The 23,177-nt window shown below is 40.1% G+C and overlaps 1 protein-coding gene and 1 long non-coding RNA gene across 3 annotated transcripts in view; one reads left to right on the top strand and one right to left on the bottom strand.

Moving 5' to 3' along the window:
• Positions 1 to 23,177, bottom strand: part of LOC135323498 (transient receptor potential cation channel subfamily M member 3-like) — a 285,214-nt gene that overhangs the window by 213,644 nt on the left and 48,393 nt on the right. The gene's annotated exons all lie outside the window — the stretch shown is intronic.
• LOC135324264 (uncharacterized) lies at positions 1,496 to 10,518 on the top strand. The gene is made up of 2 exons (XR_010385627.1): positions 1,496 to 4,620; positions 7,336 to 10,518. It is a non-coding gene; the product is annotated as an uncharacterized LOC135324264 (long non-coding RNA).

Below are 23,177 nucleotides of genomic sequence, written 5' to 3'. Positions count from 1 at the left end.
CTGGGGGGAGATAGCCCAGGAATTGATCAATTATGGGAGGAAATACGGGCCAGTCAGCCGGACTTACCAAAAAGTGGAAACTAGGGCCGTGCGGGCGGCAGAGCCAGCAAACAAGCCGCTGGCATTTTCTGGGAGGAGCCCAGATTTAGCCAGAAGAGAAAGATCCCTGACCCGGCAGGGACTATGGCAATTGGGGCTGCAAAAAGGCGTGCCCCGAGACTTGATGGACGGGCTCCCGACCAAAAAACTAGAGCTCCTGGTACGGAGGTGGTCCGGACAGGGACCCCTGCCCAGACCGAAACCACCCCCCGCACCGGCGTTAAACGTTGGGGGGGAGTTCGAGGAGGACGAAAGGTCGGTGGGAAAACTAGCTCCTCCGCCCCCTCAGGGTGAGGGGGGAGGCGGAGGGCGGATGTTTATAAGACAGCTCACCTGCAATAACAAAGGAGACTTGTTAATCACTGTAGCGGTGGGGCCGAAGAGAAGGCCCGTAACCTTTTTAATCGATACGGGGGGCCCAAACTACAGCGCTAACACGGAGTGAGGCGGAACGGTGTGGCATCTCGGTCCCCTCCAAACACCTAATAGTTTTAAATGCTCTGGGGAAGACCCAAACTGTGCCCATGACCTCGGTAACATTGTGGTTACCAGGGGAAGAGAGTCCTGTGGACACCATGGTGGCTGTGGGGCCTTTTCAAATGAACCTCTTAGGCTAGACGTCCTGAAGGGGAAACAGTGGCGGGATTCCCAGGGGAATTCGTGGTCTTTCGGTGTTCCTCAGGTTAGAAGACTGACCGGAGATTTCGGGGTGGCAGTACGCTTGCTGCAAGCAGCGTCTCCCCTCCCCCCTTCCCGGCTGACTAATGTAAAACCCTATCCGTTACCTTTGGGAGCCAGAGAGGGAATTACCCCAGTATTGGAGGACCTGAAAAAACAGGGAGTTGTGATCCCAGCACAGTCCCCCTTCAATTCCCCTGTGTGGCCAGTTCGAAAACCAAACGGTAAGTGGAGACTAACCGTAGACTATCGGCGACTAAATAACAATAGAGGCCCACTGACAGCCGCTGTGCCAAATATTGCTGAATTAATAGTGACGATCCAGGAGCAGTCCCACCCTGTGATGGCAACAATCGATGTCAAAGACATGGTCCCTTTGCAGCCTGAGGACCGAGAGCGTTTTGCCTTCACGTGGGAGGGACAGCAGTACACGTTCACTCAACTACCTCAGGGGTACAAGCATCCCCTACGCTAGCCCATCATGCGCTAGCACAAGAGCTCAAAACTGTCCCCATACAGGCGGGAGTCAAAATTTATCAATACATAGACGACATGCTCGTGGGAGGGAGCCGGGTAGAGGACGTTGAGAAAACGCAGCGCAACATTATTGCTCGCTTAGAGCAGATAGGGCTGACAATTCTGCCCGAAAAGATCCAAACTCCCTCCAGCGAAGTAAAATTTTCTGGGAATCTGGTGGGGGGGGGGGGGGGGATGACCTGCATTCCCCCAGATACCCTGTCCTCATTAGACTCAATTAAAACGCTGGAGTCCAAAAAGGACCTGCAACATGCTCTAGGGCTGCTCGTATCCTGGAGAAAGCACATTCCCGATTTTTCAGTTTTCCTACTGAATCCTTTAGTCTCCGAATAGCGGTGTGCACCGATTCGGAGTGATCTGATAAGTTCATACAACACATTCCGTCAAACTCCTCACAGCCATGTCCTTGTGCTAATAACAGGAAATCTATAGCAGCTCTATTTTGCAGAGTTGCATGCCGCACAGAGTCTATATCTATTAATAGCCCGCTCAAAGCGCTAGAGGTTTCGTTAGTTTGCTTGGCCAGCCAACATCCTAATTTATTCAGAGTGGCTAATGCTTGGGCTGTGGCGACTCCTGGCGTAAAAAGGGAAGCCAAGATTATTTCTGCACTACTCCAGAATTCCACATCATCATTGCAATCACTTTGATATGCATGGAGGGACCTTCGCAACTTTCTGTGCTTGTGGTACCTTGTAAAATTGAGAATTTGGGAAGTATTTGGTGTCAATAGCGTCAGCCTTCCCAAACTGCAGGATCCTCCCCTGATGTGGGAGGGTATCCCTCCCCATGCTCTATCACCACATATGAAGAACACTCCCCAAGGGAGCGCCAAGGGCGCATTGCTGGAGCGGGAAATGTTTCGGCTAGTATAATTGCACCAGATTGTGGCATTTCTATACACTACTAAGGAGGAATTAACATTTTGAGCTTTTGATTGATTTTGACCAGTATAGTTAAAATGCAAACAACTGTCCATCTTAATGGATCCCAAGAGTTCGAGTTCCTGTGGTTCCGCAGGGAGGTGGGATAGGTAAGCGCTCCACCCATCCCAGTTGTCCGCACAGGAATTCATGGTTTTACACAGGACCGACGTGTGGTCGTGTGCGGGCCAGGTGTCCACCAGAACTCCAACTAAGCACGTAGAGAAGGGGTTCCCTGGTGTAGACAGGGAGAGGCACAGAGTGTCCTGACCTGTCTTGTTTGCCAGGGTCACCCATACGTTGTTCTTGGGCTGAGATGGGATCCACATGGCCCCCGCTCGTAGTCCTATGAGCATCACGAGAATGCACTTCCTCATCCCGGAGGGTCTCCTGCGTCTGCTCGCGCTGACTTGTCCTTCAGATAGGGCCGGACGCAGCGAGCCAGGATCCACCGGGGACCTTGATCTGCTTTTATGGCTTTTAGCGTCTCTAGTACTAGACGCCAAGTGGTCATTATAACTGATGCCGTACAATCTCCCTTCGAAGCGGCGTCCCAGATTAATTCTCCTGCATGTTCCCAAGTTCCTGGCAGGAAGGCTGTGGTTGAATCAGCCGGGACGCCGTTTACTCTTAGCCATTTTAACAAAAGCTTCAACTTATGTTCATCATACTTAATACCCCGCCTTTGCAACAATTTAAGCAATAATTTCAATATAGCCTCTTCTTCAGGTGACATCTGTGCTCCCATTCTTTCTCCCTTCTCTTTTTTTATTTAAATTATCCAGCCGCTCATCTGATCTCGTGGAAAGGTGATTGCCCGGGCGTGTGCTCAATCAGTCCTGCTGATGAGACGATCGTTCGGCTGGAAGCTCTCCCGGGCGCTGTCTTCAGTGCTTTTTCGACCCTATCACGTCGGGGTCACCATTTGACAGAGAGTTAAGGCACGGACTCCTGATGCGGGTGAATCAGAAGACCCTTTATTGAGGTTTTACACATATACTTATACCCGTATAGATTCTTCATGCGTAGCCTTCTCACTTGCGATTCGCTGATGATCATTGTCCATGCATTTAGCTCTAGCCTACAATTGGGTTAAGCTACAGGGACACGCGGCACATGGGCTGGATTAGTAGGACGCTGACTTTGTCTTTCTCTGCTTCTTACTTCCCCATTTTCGCCTTGCGCAAACACCCTTCTTCCTCTTTTCTCATTGTTCAAGGTCCTTCAAGGACTTTACAGCAGTTCTATCGAACTGCCTGCTAGCTCCTCCACACTAGGTCCCTTCAGCAAACTGGCTAAAGGAAAGTTTGGAGACACTGCTTCCACCCTTGTTGTCCATCCTTCCTGGATTTCTATTTTTCCAAAATATACTTCCTGAAGAACACCGAGAAGATGTAAGCACGCAATGACTTCTTGCTTCCATTCCTACCCACATCACTCTGAAATAAAGAAAATCTCCTTTCATATCGGCAAGGCAGGGCGGTTAGGGAGTCCATTGGGAAGTGGGACAGCACAGAACAGAAGTGTGACCCAGCACACCACATGCTGCTCCTCTCCTCTGAGAAGCTGCAATTTTTTCTCGTTAGTTTGTCAAAAATGTGCTGATAGTAATACATGGAACGGTTGCTTCCCACACATACAGAGGAAAACAGGACTATTGTGCTGGGTTCCAGTGTTAAAGACTCAAATGTCACAGTGTTTCTGCCACCTGTCAAATGAGGAAACATCATCCTACTACTGAATTTTGCTTGCCAGTGAAGACAACCTAGAGTATTTTCTTTCCCCTAGTGCTCTGCAAGAGAGAGAGAGAGAGCACGCTCTAGAAATCAGAAAACTAAATTAGTGGATGAATTTTCCATTGTAGCTGTACACCCGGGCGATAGACCTCTATACATACCCTAGATTCCAAATTTAAGCAGTACATGTTGGACATGACTTCAGGGAAGGGTCCTCCCCCAGAGCAGGCAACCCCCCATGCCTCTGGACCAGCACCAAATCCTTTCAAAAACAAAAAGGGAGTTCATCAGTTGCCTGGCATCTCATGTAGCTATTTTTGCAAGGGTAAAGCAAGTACCAAATGCTCCTGCTCTGATTTGGTAATGCTTCATTTCCACTTTGCACTGGCATGAAGAGTGCCATGGGTACAAGCCAACAGCAAGTAAACCTCCATGAATTTTAATTAATCTAGCAAGCACTCTTGCAAAAGATAGTAATAGAAGAGTCAAGGATTATTTCCAAAACCTGTAATTCTCTCTTCCTTGATGACTTTCCTACATACAGTCTTTATTCTCTTTTTTCTAGTTATTCTGAAAGCCCATGTTGGATCATGAAAGCCCATGACAGATGTGGTCAGATGAAACTCAACAGGCCAGTGTTACTCAAGGTACTCTGTCTTACCGCCTGGACAGCTTCCAGGCATAGACTCACCAGTATTGAAAGTCACCCTTAGCCTCCCCATGGTATTACTACCATCTAGTGCACTGTGTGCTCCTCTGGTGCACAAAGCTGTCGTGATCTCGCAACTCCAGCCTCTGCTCTTCCCCATTTAGCCTGGATCCATCTTTCTCCTTTGTCCTCTGGCAGTCCAATAATGTTAGCAAAATCTAATATGGTGCCATTAATCTCTGCTAAGATCAGCTTTTAGCTTTAAGTTCTCCCTATACATTCATAAATATTCTTCAAATATAAAATTACTTTCTATTTACTTAAAGAATATTCCTCAAACAGTCTTTAAAGAAAGATAAACCAAAGTCTCATCATTCTTTTACGACCCTTTTTTTCCTTCCTTGTTTCTCTTCTTTTAATGAAAAGATGAGAGAGGGGAAACAAGAAGAGTGAGACTATTTTGTCATCTCCTTGAATTCAAAATCCAAGAATTATTTTGCAAAGATGGTCATTTATGGCCTCCACTTTTAATCATCTTTAATATACCACATATCAAACCTTAATTATGAATAATCATTATTCAATCAGATTATTCTTTCATTTCCATCTGTGTAACTCAATGGATTTCAATCAAGTCATTCCTAATTTACGCTGTTGCCAAGGAAAGGAAACTGAGACTCATGAGCACAACTAAAAGTATCAATTAAATATAATGTTTGAATGAAACACTTTTTTCTGTTGAAAAGCCTTTTGCCTGGAGCTAAATGAATTAGTTTCTTGTACTGACACTCACTGTTCTTCTCTGCTAGTGTCTTGCTATTGTCCATTTTCCAGAGTTAAAAAGGTAAGCACAGCAAACCAACTTGCCCAAGTAGGACAGTGGAAGAAAGTGGCTTTCTTCAGAAGATGTTCTCTCAGTCAAGTAGCAGACACCTGTGAAACTTCCATGCTTTAACCTCAGCATGAGACTCAAAGGTTTCATACTGTGACACTAGGGTTTGTTGACAATTCACTGAATTTTCACCATTGATCCTTTATGTAAGGCATATCGTTAATTATCTCAGTGGAACTTCAGACAGAATATCATTAGTTGTAGGACTGCTTTGGCCCACCTTCAGACCAGAACACATTTTAAAAACAGATTTATAAACCTCTCCAAAATTACACTTCATCCTGTCATAGGCAAGCGTCTACAACAACAGCATACAGTATACTTACTGGAAGAGTAAGTGGAAAAAAAAGTTCTGCTTTCTGCTATTTCCTTTAGTATCCACCTACAGTTACAATTTCTCCAGAAATTCAATTTAAATGAGTTCACAAAAATTGATCTGAAGGAAACAATTCTCCTTCTGATTGTAGAGTTCTCTGCAGTATATGCAGTGCAGTAATTAACAGCTACGCTGCAGGCAAAACAGACTTGGTTCCAATTTAACCAGCGCTGTTTTACCCCATCAGCATTATCAGAACCATTTCTGAATTACTTCAGGCTGCTAGCACTGAGTATTACTGAAGTTACTAGGAAATTATCATCATTTCATAGTATAACCTGCAAACCAAATACAAGGTACTCCTTCACAAGATATTGCTCCTTCACCAGATAAGACACAGTAAATGAATGGCAAAAGACTACAAATGGAGTAGGGGAAAGTGAGTGGCAGGAAGATATTAACCCATTCCACCACTGAATTGTAAGGGTAATTTAGCTTTTAAAGCACAGATAACCTGAAATTTTGTGCATGTAAATACCATAAGTAAAACGTTAATCTAATCAAGCAACAATTAAAGCCTCTTTTCATAAGCGCGTAAGCAGAATTGACAGATTCAATTTCATTCCTTCTGCAAGAGATTACTGGGATGCGAATATCCCTAGGGTGTTCCCAGAGCAATTGCTAGAGCAGTACATACAGTTTCTATTCTCATTATACTTGATTCAGCACAATGAACATCCAGCTGCTGCTCTGAATGCAGTGCCTCTGGGAGCATCTAGGGAGTTAGCAAAAAAACCTGGTATATTTTGCCCCCTTGCTCTCTTTTATCAAAGGCTACATTGGGTGTTTCATTCAAACTGGAGAGGAAGAGACAGATGTTAAAAGCAGCAGTTCCTTCACCTGGAGATGATGAATCTCAGAAAGCAATGAGAATTCCTAAGATCTTCTCTAAAAACAAAAAGTTGATCTGGAACCATATGATGTTAAAAATGAGAAAAATACAACACACAACAACAGAAAGCCATCGGAAAGTAATTTATGTAATTTCTTTTTTCTCTTACCTCTCACTCATCTTTCTATGTGTATTTGTACATGATTCTATACAATTCATTTGCTTGAACTATGCCCACTTGATCAATCTACTCAAGACAAGAAAAGTAGGGGGTAGTAGAGAGACAATGAATTGTGACTGCCATTGGCTTGCCATTTAATTGTTTCTATCTTCACTTATATCTTGCCAAACTTTTTCAATTAAAAAGAAAAGATTGGTTGGGAAATATCTCTTTCTGCATGTTTTCTTCTTTATGACACTTTTTATAACTCTCCATAGTATTTCCTCTCACCACATTGTTTCTTTCATCTATTTTTCTCTTTTACTATTTCCTTTCTCAGGTGTCTCCTTTCTTTCCTGTTCCAACATCATCTTTTCCATTTGCCTTTTTGGACTTAGGATATTTGCAGATGCAAATACAAAGTAAACAAATTATAAATGTCTTTGATCACAGCCACATCTACACAAATGTTCAGCGTCTGACCATGGAATTCAACTCAACCTTTGAGAAGAAATCATCCTCATTAACACAACTTTATGTACAAATCAAAACTATGTGTGTGCTTTCAAGGAGTGCAGTCCATTACCCTCGGTAACAGCAGGACTGAAATACATCATGCATTAGCATTCCATCTTATAATATGGTAAATAGTTTATTAATAAAAAAAAAAAGAGTCTAGCTGTTCAAAAATGGTTAATGAATTTGGGCAGATTTTGTCAAATGTTATCAGATGGAAAAAATATCCATGAAGAACTATGACAGTAAAGCTCCTTTACCTCTCTCTAAATGAATACCCTGACTTCAATTCCATCCTCAGCCTGAGGAGATTTGAATCTAAATTTGTTATTGATTGCCCTAGGATACAACGGGATCAGGTACTCTTGGCTCTTTTTAATGCTGTTCCACCTTATATTCACAGATAGCTAAGTGCTCACAGGAGTATGGCACTCGTCACCAGGTGAATGCACTCTAACCACTGAATTCAGTCCTTGGTCACACTCTGGCCCAATGCATGTTCAGGGAAACTAGAGCAGCTGCAGTCAGGGATGCTGAAGGTGCAGTCAGGGATACTGAAGGAAGCAAAGAGTACCCCTGCATACCTCACTGTCAGCTGAACAGGACATTCGGGAGTGAGGCAGGAAATCCTCCTTCGAATACATTGCCAAAGAACAAACGTGATCCAAGGTCTTTTGTCCTTCCATCCTGCCAACCTCAATTTCTCAGTTTCAAGAGGCAGACATGCATTCATTGATTGCACAGGTTTATTTTAAGACAGTTTAGCTTTTCAGACACTAAGATGTTTCCTGGACTTGCCCAATTCACTGAGAACACCAGCATTACAGATTCCCTTTTATGCCAGACTTAAACACCATGTCTTCATTTTCAATTTTATTTTTATATGTTCTCAAGGTGTATATTTAGTTACATATCTATTTATTTGAGGTAACAATTTCATCTGACTGTGTGGATGCCACTTTGATTTAACTGTGTATCATGAGAATGCTCAGTCCCAGCAAGTACCATCAGAGAGGCTTTCCCTCCTCTTTACCTGTTTCTTCCCAAATCCTCAGGTCCCAATGACCTGCAATCAGCTTCTAAGCTCAGCATTAAAGGCACAGTGTTCAATACCATAAAGCTGGTGCAATTCAGGTACAGAACATCTGAAATCAATAACCATTAATCATATGACAGTCTCCAGTCTGGATATGGAGCCAAAGTAAATTTGCCTAAATGTGGTCATAGTCTCAGATATAAAATATATATGTATATGCATTCCTGTGGGAGATTCCATATTTTCTTAGGGGCTCAGACACAAAGAAATGCTGAAATTCCTAGTGTAAAGGTGACAGAAAGTATCTAGACAGAGCTGAAACTGATATTCGACTTTGTCGAATTGACTAAAAAGTTCTACCAAAGGACTTCAGGCCTGCCAGAGACTGGAAAATAAAGCAGGTTGAGCAAGTGTTCCTATTTTTAGCTTAGCTTCTTAGGCTTGTGTAGTCATGCTTCCCATGCTCCACCTCCAAGACTTTTGACCCCGGTGACTGAGCTAATCCAAACTGGTCAGAATAAAAGAGGTCATAGAGAAGAAAGGTCCTAAAATAGCCTGCAGAGAAGAAGGAAGTGACCCCATAGGTATTGGCAACTGTAGGAAATCTGCAGAAGTGGCACACGTTATTTGACACAGTGGGTCCCTATGGAAGAAGAAGGAGAAAAGACAGAGACTGCCCTGATACATGCCGTCAAAATGGGAAAAGCTTGAATTAAACTTTGATTCATTTTAGACATCCAAGTCATTGACTAAAGAAAGGCAAATCTGGGAAACCAGTTTCAATGCTTGCAGAGACACTTGTTTAAAGAATGGTGTTCCAATAATGGAACAGAAGTCCACAGGGAGAGGAAACATGAGAAAAAATAAAGAAACAAAATGGGGCTACTCCAAAATGTAGATATCCCTGACTCAAAACAAATCAAGAATATCTAACTACACAGCACGTAAAAGCACTCCTTAGAGGCTTACAATTGCACAAAATGTAGAAGATTCTGTAAGTGTTACGATTTTGTGTCAAAATAGTTTGTACCTTCATTACATATACAACGCTTGCTTCCTTCAATCAAACTGACAGCGCTTTTGACAAAAGTACTCTATTCCCCTCCCTCAAGAAATGCACTGCTGTGGGAAGTGTTCCAAAGGGGATCCCAAAAGGCTTCAAAGTATCAGAGATTTGAAAATCAGCGACAGAGTGAAAAAAAGATCCGTTTAGTTTTTATCATCAGTAGCAATCTTCACATTGTCATTCTCTTTTCAACCTGATGTCTCAAATGCCAGAGCTAAGTGGATAATGCTAAAAATAAAGGGACACCATCTAATACAAAATACAAAGATTGGAAGAAGGGAGACAGAACTTAAACAAGTTTCTTTTTCATATAAAAAAATAGCTTGACAACTTTCAAGATCAACCTTTAACCCTGGTTGTCAGAAGAGTAATACAGACAATGCAAGCCTAAGTGTCTATACTGCCCTGCTGGGGGCTGGAGGGTGATCTATCAAACTCCTTGTCAGTCAGGCCTTGGCTTCTCCAAAACAGGTGCAATATAGGATAGTGGGCTGGGTTTTTTGCCATCAGATGTACACTTAATACCTGATTTTCAGAAGTGGCATGCACTTCTACTTTCCATGGAAGGTGACTCCAGAGCGTGCTGGGATTCATCTTTAAAAAAAAAAAAAAGAAAATCAATTCTGTAATCATTAGAAGATGGCAAAGCTACTAGCTTAAACTCAGTGGGTCAAAACCTTCAGACATTAAGGACGTGCAATTATAGTTAGCTGGGCTGGATCTGATTTTGTGACAGCGCTGAAAACATCCCATTCTGTCCTCTAATCTCAATGTATCCAGAACCCTGCAATGCTTTAATGCATGGACCAAGAGTCGAAAACTGCTGGAATCTGGAAGAATTCACAGAAAGTTCTGAATAAGCAAAACCAGAGTGAAGAAGAGAGTTGAAAGGACATTCCTTTAAAAGCATCTGTGAGGAATTTTATTTGTTTTGGTATAACTTTGTAGGGTTCTTTTTTGAGGATTTATGATTTCTTGTGGCATTATGTTTGTTTAAGAAACAATATTAAGTATGTTATTTGTTTTTAATTGGATTCTTTCTTAAAATCTAAGTAACTCCTTTTAGTATGAGTCCTGAAGGGCCGGTCACAAATTCTGGCAAAGTCTAAAATAGCAGGTAGTATTAGCCCATAGTAATAGCCCATAGCATTAGTCCATCCTCCAAGATGTGGCCAACCATGGTAAGCGGGGACAATTAGGAGGTTCTCTCCAAAAGCTCACTTCTGATCCTAACTACAGTACTCCTGTGGAGACATCTCTAGAGGTCACAAAACAAATTCAGACTATCTCACTTTCCTTTGTTTGAGTAAAATGTACTAAACCCCGAATAAACAAAGAAACACAAAAAGTAAAGGCTGTAATCTAAAATAGTTCATCATTGCTTTTTGATTATGAAAGCAGAAGTTCAAATTTTTATCATGAAGAAGTATATTAACATGACTGGCATCTGAAAAGCTGAAGCAAGTGATAATCTGTCACAATAACAGCTCTGAGTGAGTCAGAACGCACACAGACACGCCAACACGCCGGGATGAGCTTGGAGCACAGAGGGCTTTTTTAGCCTATTCATAGTAAGATCCAACCGAGCAAGAAAAGGGTAGACATTCAGAGACCCTCCTAAAAGCCACACAGAGAAATAGGCGCAACGGTGCTCACTGGAGACTGTTGGCTCCACACTGGGACAAACACTGCCCCGGCTATGAGGCTTCTCGGAGGGATGCTCAGTACGGGAGCGGCTGGCACAGATTTGTGTGGCTCTAAGTTCTCCAGCTATCAGAGAATCCTCATGGATATTAGTTATAATACAAGCATGCTTTTGCTAAGCATTATTCCCTTATTATAGTCATATAATTTCTCATTTGAAATAACTAGAACTGACAGGACATTAGCATTAGAACAGGCACAGAAAGAGAGTTATTGCTTCATATGGACCCCATTCAAGTAACATAGAGCCTCCTTGCAACTTCTTTTGATTCATTATGAATATCTTGCAGGCAGCCTTATCTGAGAAACCCGTAAGTTCTAGGAGACAACACTCAAGTTGTAAGATAACCAGTCTACTTAAAAATTGGATCTGCAAAAGACTTTTCCTCATGACTGTAGCTGGGCAGAAAAGTTATAAATATCGTAAGAAACCTGACTTTTCAATTTCTCAGTCCTACTCTGTGTAGACAGAACACCATCAAAATCTGTCTTCTGATCTGCAGGTTATACAAGGCCAGCAAGCCGACTAGCTCTACCAACAATGTGTGAAATTATTTTGGAGGTGTCAGTTCAGTTGTCAGACATGTTTTATAGTGAAAGGAAATGAGACTGATGCTGTTGTTTACTCCAAATGGGCAAAAACTGAATCTTGCAAGAGAAAAGAACGGACAAAATTTTCAACCAACCCTCCCCTTCAAAGCACGGTGACAGATAGCATCACAGTAACTAGTAAGATCAAGAGACACAGTGATTCCCACAGATTAGGTATTTAAACCTAACTGTGCAGTGAAATCTGAATGGATACGAGTACATTTGTAGGAAGGTCATAGCAGGACTACAGAGCCTTTGCATTCTTTCTGGAGAACCCTTACTTGTGCTAAATTTAGATACGAACGTCTCAAATCCTACCCTGCCATTTTTTAAAATAAATGTGTTGGGGAGACAATCTCAGATTAAAACTGGAAAAGAGTTAGCCAGAATTTCTGGCCATTTTAAATAGCCACAAAAGCTACTTATTCCGGGAGCCTGCGTGCAGAATTGCCAGTAAAATAATGTGAATCTCATCAGCTCAGCAACTGTCTCCCCAGGACAGAATCATTTATTTTTTGATTGAAATTTGACATTTATCATGCTGTTTGGACAGATCCTGGTGAAAATTAGGAAAGACGTGCTGGGCTTTCTGACAGTATTTCATGCTAGCATAGCAGACCCCATTAACACAGAGCCGGGAAAATCATTCATTGAATGCGAAAGAGAGGCAAAATAAGTTCTCTTTAATTAACTCTGTCAATTTTTCAAAATGTTCCCAAGTCAATCCATGAGACTTGAAAACCTAAAGAGCTAGTTTATATGTTGTTTACCAATGCTGACTTTAGAAGAAACTTGAACAAGCCAGCTCATCGTATACAGCAGCAGATACCAACTCCTTGCATATACTTCGGCAAAAATACATTTCCAAGAACTTTGATTTACTTCTAGTTTCTTTAATTTTCAGCTTCATTTCAACAACAGGGAAAAAGCACACGCGAATCACTGTTAGCACAGGGCCAATGCTTATGTAAAGACCATTTAAACAAGTAGAATACCTGCTGTAATGAATAAAAGAAGAAATCCACAAAAGTACTGAGATAGTTAAGAAAGAATAGACAGCAAGGAATGAGAAATAGCAATGTTTGGGGGTTTTTTCCACAGCCAAAGTGTTTTTGGATGAAAAATATTATGTTTATATGACTACATGTAATGTATGAACATCATGCATATCATACAGAAAATTTCAAATGCCCATAGACCTTATAATAGGATTCAGCATCTTAAATAATTAATTTTCAAGACACTGCCTGACATCTTGTCATAGTTGTTTCAATTTTAGCTAGAAAGGAGACACTTAATATTGAGACAAACTGCAAGATACTTATTTGGTTCAAATAGAGATGCTGGAAAAGTAAGAAAAAATATTTCATGCTTTATGAAATTTTAGGTTGTATCTATTTTAGGAAGATTAGTTCTTTATTGGGAGTCAGTCATTTTGATTGCTGAAAGAAAGATTTGCTGTAATAAAGTGTGAAGTCTTCCCAGACGACTGAAGGAGAGAATATCTTTTTACTTAGGAAACACTCTCAGAAGTGTTACATTATATCATATATAACATGACAATACTCTTGGTTTCCTATTTAGAAACCCTTATGGCTATGGGAATAACATCATATACACAAACAAATTGCCGTAAGCTCAATATTCATATAAATATGAATGATTACATATATGGGTATCATCATCCATTTTTGCACTCTCACAGTCATTATACTGGTACAATCAAGACTTATACGTATTTGTGGATATTTTTGCCTAATTGCACATTATCAGAACACCATATGACTTACACTTTTAAAAAAGATTTAGAATTGTATTAGGGGTAGATATTAAAATCTTTGTTCCCATCATTATACTTTAATGGAACTAATGAAATGGGTAAAAGCTACAGTACTGTTCTGTCTGTTAGAAGTTCCATTCTGACAGCATGGATACATACAGATTTAAGCTTTCAGAAAATGTAAGGAAAATATTAGCTTTACCTAAGAAGTTTTTCATCCATGCTGCATAATCTGATTATTTCTTCTATAGAACACTCTTCCTATCTTTTCCTGTGCCCATTTTATTAAAAAAAAAAAACAAAAAAACCCTTTTCCTTCAGTGTAGCTTTTTTGTACTTTGTTTCTATCTCTGATATATTTAAGATGTATAGATTCTAAGGACATTGTTATCAGGTAAAAGACATTTAATTGAACTTCATTTCTGGTTGCTTGTTATTTAAAACCTTAGTTCCTGTCTCAATATATAAATGTTTTACTTGTAGGCTAATCTTTGATGATTTTTGTTCTCTATTAATTCCCAATGTAATACTGGAGCATTGTCACTCTAGTTTTACACAGACCTTTACACCTGACTCTCCATTCCTCCCCCACCAAGTAAGTAGTCTAAAAAGTACTTTCAAAATTTTCAAGAACAAATGAAGCAAAACAGTAGTTATTGTTTTGTAGATCTGCAAAGATAAATTCAGATTTTGGCTATATTATTTACTTTTCTTTAAATGCTTGATGACTTTTAAGTTTCCTATTTTTCCAGACACTTTGCTATTATTTACCCTCACCTCCTTCTGATCTCATCTATACACAGCGCAAGAATTTCTCAAAGAGAAGTGTTGGTGAAATGTTTATATCTCTTCTGACAAGACGTTCATCACAAAGAGCAAAATGAAGAGAGGAAGTGAGATGAGACTTTCTGAAGTTGGTATCCACCCAGTTTGTAAACTGTGAAGCATTTTACTTCTCACTTAGGGCAGTGAGTTCACATTCGCTATATCTAATCTACTGTATCAAAGCTCAAGACACAATTAACCTATTTACAATTCAAAACAAGATGACCTTTTTGGCAGCACAGCAAAAGGAACATCCCATTTCTACACCATAGTCAGGACTTTTTGGAATCCCTTCCTATTTTCTCTGTTTACCACCTTTCAATTCATTAACTGATAACAGATCCACAGCTGTCTCTGACAATACAATGAATTTGTTCTGTTCATTTATCACCAGACTGTTCACCAGCAAGGTCAGTTTATCGCTGGCATTTTCTTAAACAACAACAACAAAAAAAAGATCAAAATAAAGGAGAATTATTAATGATAGAAAAATGTTCAGCAGTTCTACCGGAGCTGCAGTGGAGCTCTGGCTTTGATTTAAAAAGTCACTGAGCTTGTCTATTACATTTGGAGACCAAACAATAAAAACTCATCCATCTTCAAAGTAAATTAAATGTGGTGGTTAAGTATCATAATCCTCTATCAACAGAAAGAAACTTGAATTGGCTCCTGTACGTATAAGCTGTGTTTCATGCCAGACACTAAAGACGAAGAGAATTGAAGAGATATGCTGATAACAGATTCCGTAACCAGACCTGAATTTCAAGACTTTCAGTGTAGGATGGGAGAAAATTTAAACAGAGTAATAATTGCAAAAGTAAGTTAGACAAAACAAAGTAAAAATGCACATTGACCAAGAGCTTCCAATAAAAGTTAATGTCACCAATAAAACTGATACTTTTTACCACATCTCTGCATTTCATTACACTTTTTTTTTTAAATAGTGGTATATGATATGCACTGATTTCTGTTGCATTGTTTCGTAGCAACTCAGATTATGCTTCTCATCATTTCAATCCTTATTCCCTTAAGTATGTTAAAAGGCGCATTAGAATTCTGTCCCTACATGCGGAACATTAGGCAAAGACCTGAGCCTTGATAAGATCCCATGAAAAACCATTAGGATGACTTGATTTTACCTCTGAAGTCTGTCTCAAATACATGGAGTTATTGGTGATAAATTTTGCAGTTTACCATAAATCTTTTAAGACATATTCTGCAAATATACTTGGGTGGAAATTCAAAATTCACTTGTGCTCTGTGAGAGATTTAATTGTTCAGAAAAGTGAGGATGAAACTATGTCTGGCATCAAACAGTACAGGTGGGTGCTATGCAAGTTTATGCAGGAAGGCTGCTGGTTCACATGATTTGCAACTTGTGGTACCATTCTGAAGGTTTTCCTTGGGCAAGTGCTGCTAAATCTTCAGATTTATTCACTGTTCTGTATTGGCTCTGTGATGTGCATGTTGAAAGGGCACAGTCCTTCATCACTGCATCCTCAGCACTTGCAAGAAGTAAGCTAATTATTTAAATAGCCAAAGCTGGGCTGAGCACTTGCCTTTAATCACCTCTTTATGAAACTCTCTGACCTTGCAACTGATTTAAGATAATGGGAGCACTCTCTGAATTCATTTTCTTCAGTGGTCTGAACTAGAAACTCTAATCTTCTCATATGAAATGTGGATGCACTAACACGTTGTGTCACTGTATGCTGCATTCCTATTAAAAATTTATTCTCTAAAAGGTAACGGGTAGTTATTATTTCCATCTAGACAAATATCCTCAGTGTAGTTAGCTGAATATGTTTGGTTGAGAAAGGTTGTATGAACAGTATGATTGAGAGCAGGCATTTTGCAGTCCCACTGTTAATAAATCATTATGAACTCCTAAAAGAATTTCTTGTAGCTTCTGAATATAACTAGGCATTTATTTATTTAAAGGAAATGTCAGGCATCATGACAGGCTAGAAGATTTGGGGACCTACATAGCTCCTAGGTACGCATACAGCTAACTCTCAGCTTGTGGGCTTTTCCACCAAATTGCAAGTGTATAGGTTGATCAGAACAGAGAGACTGAATGGGAAACTACTCTCCAGCAAAGGAAAGGGATACCCTGCATTTCTCAGAGGAAGGAGTGGAGTGAGCGAGCAAGCATGCACATGCATACATATATGCACATAGAGCAGGGGACAGGGAGAAAAATTACCTTTTTCTCCTTCCCCCCCCCCCCCCATACAAAGAAAAGAGAAAAAGGGAAATTAATACATGAAACAGCAGCAAGAAAAATGTATGCAGATGTATGAAGATTCTGCAGTGGTACTGGGGGCAGGAAATGGAGAAAAAAAAAAAATCAAAAGAGGGAAGATGGATGCAATTTTTTGACTCTTGCACCCTATTACCATTTTCATGTTTTGAAATTCTGATGGGAAAAGGAATGGCAATCTTCAGGCAGTAATACTGTATTGGTGTGAGTGGAGTCCTTTGAAATTATAAGATAGACCAAAAAAATCAAACTTTAAAACTCAAAAGGCCCAAAGTTAGTGGGGGGGGGGGGGGGTTTGTTTTTTTAAAGTCTTACCTTTCAAAGTCGCAAACATGTATTGTCTCAAAAATCAGAGCTCTTATTTAGGAACTCAGGCATGTGACTCTAAGCCATAACTTAAAATGATTGAAAGTTTGCCCACATTGTTTTGCCATCCCTTAAGAAAAAGTCTTCAAGTTATCTTTGACTGACTTGGTAAATAACTTTTAGAAGTTTTTTGTGTTGCATAGTTACATATTACACAGTGACCCTACAGCATTCTAAACATACGCTCAGCTAGATTATTTGCTTGATGCACACTACAAATGGATAGCCCCTCACTCAACCTTCAGACCAGAACACAAAAGCAAGTTTGGAAGAATGTCCCCCACTCCACTACTGAGAATCTCCCCTCAGACACTAAAAAACCATCTAAACTCACTTTTTTGGCCTGACTGATCCTCTAAAGGACACTGAGCTAGAAGCATAGCCTTGATTCCTGCTGTGAGCTGTGATTTTAAACAGCTTGAGCTAATAGCAGAGTAAGACCATATCGGTTGGTCACCAGATGCAGCTAAACCACTTTAAATAGTTCTTGCAATACCAGGAGAGAAAGAGCAACTCTTGCTAAGCACCTTGACAGTTTTTACATCTGAACACCCCTGCAAGCTGCATAAGCACCGTTGTCAGAGACCTCAGAGGCGCTGACCTTTAATTCTCTCCTTTCAAATGGGAAGTGGAAATTGCTCAGTCTTTATGCTGACTGAAACAGCATTGGTGTCATATGAAGAAAGAGGTTATTTTCCAGTATCTTGGGCTCAAAAACAGCTAGAGATTTCTTCCTTTAAATTCTACCTTTAAAGCACTTGGAAGCCAGTAGAGAAACAGAAGCATCATCATAGTACAATTGCCCAAAATAGAAACAATCAGCTCTACATATCTTAAATTTTGCATTCACTTAAAAACACATTTCATGCAAACTATATTATAGTAGCTGACTCTCAAGATAAAAACTGCAAGAGGAGAAGATGCATCTAAACAAAAAATGACTATACCTCAAATGGAAAGAGACATAAGGAAGATTTTTTCTTTCTCTTAAGGGTTTTCTCTTAAAAAGATGAAAAAAAAAACCAAAAACAAAGGAAAGTTAATTTAAAACAAGCTACTACAAGATAACTCTGAATTCAGAAAGCTTATCAGGCATCCATTGAAATAAAATAAATTGATATATATTTTGCTTCTACAAAAATTAGTCTTATTCTGAATTTGTATAAAACATTACTTTCTGTGTAGAAACCTACAGTGATTATTCAAGAAGTTGTTGTCACAGAAGTTACTTTCAAAGAGCAACACACCCATTTAGCAGCCCTCTCCCAGGATATTTCCCCTGCCTTTTGCTCTCTGTAAGCCCTCCTCTTCCTTCAAAGGCAATCTCTGGATTCAGTTACCATCCATACCACAGGCAAGAGGACCCTATCTGAGTGCTTTTAATGGGGAAATTCCCTGTTAATCAATCAAATTGGGACAGACCACAGTGTATTTTGCAGGTGTTGGTCACAACATATTGTGGAGTTAATAATCCAACTCTAGTAAAAGCCTGGCTCCTCTCCCAAAGAAAATTACAGATTCAAGAAACATTTTTTCCGAATCTTCTTCCCACAAGCAGGAAGAACAAAATTATCAACTTTTACCTCAAAACTGAAATGCTATCTTGCAGTTCCGGGACCTGAAGCTTTTGACATGCATTTAAGTTATCTAGCTCTGTTCCCGTTAAAATTAATTGAAACAGCTGCAGCCTCTCACTTTGTGCATTTGCTGCAAGTAAGGCCAAACACACTACTGTAGACAAATGCCATAAAAATAAAATGTTATCTATAGCTGTGAAGAAATGTATTCAAGAACTTTCCTGTCTGTAAATAAAAGCTGCAGTACCTACAGCTGAGAAATTGGTTGTGCATTTACAGGAAGCATTTGACATACTGGAGGTGGTATTATCAAACACCTAGAACTGCAAAGCTATTTAAGGAAGATTAACTAAATCTCTGCAAAGCCTTTGCAAACTTTGTTTTGTTATGGTAATGTTTAAAGAGAAGCCCACACAATTTCCATGCTGCTGCTCTCTTCATTATGAAACTGCATTCTAACCTCACAGGAATGTCAGCTCATGTGCCAAATGTCTCCACGTCAAGTAATATGGACACCAAAATAAACGAGAACAATCTAATTCTACTTCGTTCTTGGTAAATTTTGTGTTATATCAAGCATCCATGTGTCAGATGGAGGAGCTGGTGCAGAGTGAGACTTGTTGGCAACAGTGGCATTTAGTGTAACAATAAAACCTGAAACAAAAACTAAGACAGCCGTAGGAAATAAATCATCAAACATTAGTCTTCTGAAACAAACATCTCACACGTATCACACCTGAATGTATTTCTGAAAAGTTATTAACTGGCACCCTCAGCCTCTCTGACTTAATGGGCACTGAGTGAAATCCTGGCCCAGGGAAGTCAGCAAAGTTTTAGTGATAGAAGGTGGCAAATAGGGTATTCATTTTTAAAATCATGTCTGGAAACAATAGAAAAGTCACAGACTGGCATGTTTGTGATCTGTACCAAGCCAACAGGTAGAAGCTATAATGAGGAAACAGAGTAAGCAAAAGGATAAAGGAACTGTACTGGAGAAAAATCAGTACAGTTTTGTAGATAAAAATGCCTCAAAAACATGCTGGAGTTCTGTGGCAGCGTCAGTGAGCAGGTGGCTGAGCTGATACAGCGTTTATGAATTTGTGGGAAGTCATAATAAGGCTCTTGCAAAGCCCCTAAAGAAATGATGTTGTCATGGGATGAACGGGAGGCTCCCCATTAACTGGTGTAGAGGTGGGAAGCAGAATACGCAGTGCAGGTAGCTTACAGGTACCATGAATAGGTTAGCATACACGTAAATTACCTGAAAAAGGGGATAGTAGGTGACAGAAAATTACTTAGAACACACAGTGCTAAAGCTAATTTTAGGAGATCCAGAAAAGTTCTTGTAACAGGAGTAACTGGGCAATAAAATGGGAAATGTTATATAAAAAACACAGAGTGACACAAAGGGGAAAAGTACAAATAGGGGTTCTAAATTAATAATTCCCTTTCAGAAAACATGTAGGAATTGTCATGGATAAATCCCTGAAAACATCAGATCTGCACCGAGTGTGATCAGAAAACCAAAAAGAACCCTACAGATTATTGGGAAAGGATTTGGGAACAAAACATAAAATGTTTTATAGCTCTAGTTAGTTGATGTTAAGAAAGATGTAGTATAATTATGAAAAAATAGAGAATGAGAACAAAGATGATCACAAGTATGAAATATTTTTGTAGTACTATATACTGTAAGAGACAAGGCACTTCCACCTGAGACAAACAGAACGGGGAGAGGGAGGGAAAAGATAAAAATCTAAAGTATTACAAATCTGATTGAGAGGAAACAGGGAACAGTTATTCTCTATACCCCATAACAGCAGTTAGGGATTAAGAATTTTGCTGCAAGTGTAAACAAACACACAAATAAAAATAATATTTCAACTAGAGTACAGTTAAACTGTGGAAGTCATTGATACAGTATGCTAAAGGAATTATTTTAAGATGGATGAATTAACAGATGAGTTCAAAAGATAATTTAATGAAAGAGATCATCAGTTCATCAAAGTATCACAAACATACTGATCTGGATGACTCTCCTGACCAGTCCTTAAACCACTGACCACCATAAGCTGGAGGGGTATATAAAGCAAGATCATTTTATAGTTACCCTACTTTTACTTTTTCCATTTGTACGTATTGCTGATTATCTATCTATCTCATACAGAACAGCTTTCTTCTTTCTTCTTTCATACAGATGTTCACAATTCTTACAGCTCTGCTAAGTATCACACAGAAGCAGAAATCAAGAGGTCTTGATTCCAGCTCCGTCTCTGACCACAGGCTCTCTGCACAAAAGTCTCATTTTTTCCATCGGCACAATGAGATTCGCCAACTACAAAGCACAACACGATTTGTTAACTCTAACTCAGTTTCAACATTTCATACTTCTCCTCTGGGTTTCCTCCTCATATCAGCTGCAGAAGTTAGGTACAACTCAGTGCAAGCCATGGGTCAGTGCCTGGTCCTTCAAGCTTGAGCATCGGTGTGGAGTCCTCAGATGGTCACTGATTTCTAATAGATCCCCTCTTTGATAAAAAAAAAAGGCTTCAGAAAGCGATGAGGGGAATAGAGGATAGTCAGATCAAAGACAGGGTGCAGAGGGTGAAGGGGTCAGGGCAGGGGAAGAGTGGCTGCATGTTCTTGTTTTTATTTGTTTCTGTAGGTGCAGCTCCTTGTCTAGCATCGTACCTTTTTGAGAAGACCTTCATTTGCCAACGCAATGTGGACAAAACAGACTGTAGTATCAGGATGAAGATATCCCCAGACTGTGCCACAAAATTTTTTTCCGGTCAGAATTACATTTCCTTCACATCTCGCAAACTATTAAAAATGGTAGCACACAGATTTCTAAACATCCAGCAACACGCACCCATTCAAACTGCTCTGTGATCCAGGTATCCAGAAAAAGAAATAGACAGGGAAGAGGGTTTTTCTTCAGCTAAAATGTCTACAGACCGTTTTCCATGCAGGCTCTCCAACAATCACCGTAAGGGCAACTTTTTCTCCCTCCCAAGTAACAAACCATTCACTTAACCTGTCATACACATGTCAAGCAATGTATGCTATGCTACATGAAAAGAAGTCATATCAGTGCTTTCCTAGATCAACTAATGATTTTGTTCTTGGTTCAAACCTTCTCATTGGGCAAACATTTAAAGAAAAAGGCTACTGTTTCACTAGCCCTTGACAAGCTTTGGACCCTCTGCAAATCAGTTATCTCTGTCTTACACCAGAGAGCAAAAGTAGATATTGAAATAACCTCCCAAACCTTAGACATAATGAAGAGAATTCAACCTTGTGAAAACAGTGATGCTGTAAAATATTTTTTTTAGGGATGAAGGAGCCAAGATTTTATATAACATATTATGTCACTTGCATGTAAGCCTTAGATTTTATATTAAAAATTAGTGTACATCCTTCAATAAATGCTGTTTGCCTCCTTAAAACTCCAATTATGCCTTTCTTTTTGTATATATAAAAGAGAGTTTTATTAATGACTTAGCATTAGGATGATACGCCAGTGATACCTGTCACTCAGACCTAAGGGCTACACATCATATTCACTCATGTCATTCAACTCATCAGCGAGGCAGTTAATGGCAGCCAGCATTCCTGAAAGCATAAAATACAAATTCACTGCTTCAGTGGAAACGTAGCTAGGTAGCTTTTAGGAGTATAACAAGTACAGACCAGAAATTCAGCAGTGAGGATCAGAAATTCAGTCAGTCAGTTCTGGCGCAGCAGATGAACAGCCTCACTACAAAAAGTTAGACATAAGCAAGCTGAGAGAATTTGAAAATTGTGACAAAGAAAGCATTTTAGATGTGAGAGAAAACAGCTTCCATTGCATCACCGGCATTGCTGGGAATTCAGTTTCAGCGTCAACAGCATCGTTAGAGATGTGCTCGTACTGTGTGATACCTGGATTGTTGCTTGGATTTGGCGCTAATTCTCTTGTGAATTACTAAATTCTTTGACTATCAATCGCAGCACCCTGGGTCCTTAAGCCTTTGGGGGGGGGGGGTAAAGCCGGAGCTGACTCGTTTCTTCCCACAGGGGAGAAGCCAGGCCAAGTGGGAGCTGATGCTACCTGCCTTGGCTGCCGGCTGCCACCCCTCAGCTCCCGCTGGCCTCACCCGTGGACAGGGAGGAGAAACTCCTTCCTCCGACTGGGGATGGTCTTATGACTAGTTTTAAGGGGATTCAGAGTAAGAACCAAACATCTCCCCAATATCTCACCTGCAATGCTGAAATTGCCTGAAGAAGACCCGGCCTATACTTCAGATCCTAGTTTTTGTATGTAAAACTACATACTTATATAGATAAAAGCCCAGAAACAACATTTTTAACAATCTCACTAAATTGATATTTCTGTCCAAACTGAGCAACAATATGGGATTGGTTGCTGAAATGTCAGATTTCCTCAAACATCCAGCAAAGCATTTAATTAACTGATAAGCTAAATGAGACGGCAAGACCAGGAAACATTATTTTTAGTTAGACAGCATTATTCAGTTTCAAATGCTAGGAATGATTAATTTTCATGAGGGGACAAGTAAAATTAATGT

Source organism: Dromaius novaehollandiae, chromosome W (assembly GCF_036370855.1).
Source record: "Dromaius novaehollandiae isolate bDroNov1 chromosome W, bDroNov1.hap1, whole genome shotgun sequence".
NCBI classification, from domain to species: domain Eukaryota; kingdom Metazoa; phylum Chordata; class Aves; order Casuariiformes; family Dromaiidae; genus Dromaius; species Dromaius novaehollandiae.
Note: the sequence above shows the minus strand (reverse complement) of the source record. Positions and strands in the feature narration are given on the sequence as shown.